Source organism: Castor canadensis, chromosome X, assembly GCF_047511655.1.
Source record: "Castor canadensis chromosome X, mCasCan1.hap1v2, whole genome shotgun sequence".
In the NCBI taxonomy this organism is placed as follows: Eukaryota; Metazoa; Chordata; class Mammalia; order Rodentia; family Castoridae; genus Castor; species Castor canadensis.
The window spans coordinates 22,074,070-22,076,637 of NC_133405.1; the positions used below are offsets into that span (position 1 = coordinate 22,074,070).

The 2,568-nt window shown below is 40.2% G+C and overlaps 1 non-coding gene across 1 annotated transcript; it reads left to right on the top strand.

Moving 5' to 3' along the window:
- The first annotated feature begins 1,800 nt into the window (after nt 1-1,800).
- On the top strand, nt 1,801-1,964 carry LOC141419964 (U1 spliceosomal RNA). Its single transcript, XR_012444690.1, has one exon. It is a non-coding gene; the product is annotated as a U1 spliceosomal RNA (small nuclear RNA).
- Nucleotides 1,965-2,568: the final 604 nt, after the last annotated feature.

A 2,568-nucleotide genomic window follows, 5' to 3' on the forward strand; every position in this document is an offset into this window, starting at 1 on the left:
ATTGGGTCCCACAAATTATGTAGCCAGTCTTGATGAGGTCAGTGGTACTGTTATACCTAGGCAGAAAGGGCCCCTGCCCCAGGCTTTATCCTGCCTCACCTGTCTGCTGCTGTGATCTTAGATGTTAACATAAGGCTCTCAGAAGCAAGCAAAAAAAAAAAAAATGAGCCTGGATCTGTAGCATTTGCTGAATTCCATAGTGTGAAGAGTCCACTGCAGTTAATTTCAAGTTACCTGTTTGATGTCACTAAAGCCACAGTTGGGAAGAGATGCCCCCAAATGGTCCTCACAAGCCCGTGTGAGTCAGTTCTAGTATGCCAGCTATGCAATAGCTCAAAAACTGAAGGAATAACGAACGAGGGCTTCTGTCACTCACACCGTAATTCTAAACATCAATTCTTAGGGATAACTCCTCACATGTCGCAGAGACACTTTTCCGTATCTCTTGGCAAAAGATTGTGGAAGTATCTGGACTGAACAGCTGCTGGTATCAAAGATGGACCCTATTTTGATAATCCTGAAAGAATTTGAGTGCTAAGGTTTTTTTTTAAAATACAAAACCAGACAAAGACACATCCAAAAAGGAGAACTATAGGCCAATCTCCTTAATGAACATCGATGCAAAAATCCTCAATAAAATAATGGCAAACCGAATTCAACAACACATCAAAAAGATCATTCACCACGACCAAGTAGGCTTCATCCCAGGAATGCAGGGGTGGATCAACATATGCAAATCAATAAATGTAATAAGCCACATTAACAGAAGCAAAGACAAAAACCACTTGATCATCTCAATAGATGCAGAAAAAGCCTTTGATAAGATCCAACACCATTTCATGATAAAAGCTCTAAGAAAACTAGGAATAGAAGGAAAGTTCCTCAACATTATAAAAGCTATATATGACAAACCTACAGCCAGCATTATACTTAACGGAGAAAAATTAAAACCATTCCCTCTAAAATCAGGAACCAGACAAGGATGCCCACTATCTCCACTCCTATTCAACATAGTACTGGAATTCCTAGCCAGAGCAATTAGGCAGGAAGAAGGAATAAAAGGAATACAAATAGGTAAAGAAACTGTCAAAATATCCCTATTTGCAGACGACATGATCCTATACCTTAAAGACCCAAAAAACTCCACCCCAAAACTCCTAGACACATAAACAGCTATAGCAAGGTGGCAGGATACAAAATCAAGTTACAAAAATCAGTAGCTTTTCTGTACACCAACAACGAACAAACTGAGAAAGAATATATGAAAATAATTCCATTTATAATAGCCTCAAAAAAAAATCAAATACCTAGGAGTAAACTTAACAAAGGGTGTGAAAGACCTCTACAAGGAAAGCTAGAAACTTCTGAAAAAAGAGATTGAGGAAGACTATAGAAAGTGGAGAGATCTCCCATGCTCATGGATTGGTAGAATCAACATAGTAAAAATGTCTATACTCCCAAAAGTAATCTACACGTTTAATGCAATTCCCATAAAAATCCCAATGACATTCATTAAAGAGATTGAAAAATCAACAGAACTTTTTCAAAGGAAGAAGTCCAAATGGCCAAAAAACACATGAAAAAATGCTCACCATCTCTAGCCATAAAGGAAATGCAAATCAAAACCACACTAAGATTCCGCCTCACCCCTGTTAGAATAGCCATCATCAAAAACACCAACAACAAATGTTGGTGAGGATGCAGGGAAAAAGGAACCCTCATACACTGCTGGTGGGAATGTAAGCTAGTACAACCACTCTGAAAAACAATATGGAGGCTCCTCAAAAAACTAAACACAGAATACTTATCTAGCAGGGGAGATACCATGATCACAAAGGTGGTTTTCCCAGGGCGAGGTTTATCCATTGTACTCCAGATGTGCTGACCCCTGCAATTTCCCCAAATGTGGGAAAGTCGACTGCATAATTTGTGGTAGTGGGGGACTGCATTCTCACTATCCCCTAAAAAAAAAAGACAAAAACAAAAACAAAAAACTAAACATAGATCTGCCATATGATCCAGCAATCCCACTCCTAAGGATGTACCCAAAGGAATGCGACACAGGTTACTCCAGAGGCACCTGCACACCCATGTTTATTGCGGCACTATTCACAATAGCCAAGTTATGGAAACAGCCAAGATGCCCCAGCACTGACGAATGGATTAAGAAAATGTGGTATCTATACACAATGGAATTTTATGCAGCCATGAAGAAGAACGAAATGTTATCATTCGCTGGTAAATGGATGGAATTGGAGAACATCATTCTGAGTGAGGTTAGCCTGGCCCAAAAGACCAAAAATCGTATGTTCTCCCTCAGATGCGGACTGTAGACCTAAAAGAATTGCAGAAGTATTATTGGACATGGGTCACACGCTAAGAGGAGAGCACATAGAAGAGGAATGGGGGTAGGAAACCCAACACTTGAAAGTGTTTGATGTGCCCACTGCAGAGGAGCTAATACGGTAACTGTAAAGTGAAAGAGGCCGCTATGGGAAGGTGACCGGGAAGTAGTGAAGAGGTCGGGTAGAGATGAATCAATTCGGGTTGTAATACACTTGTGCATGG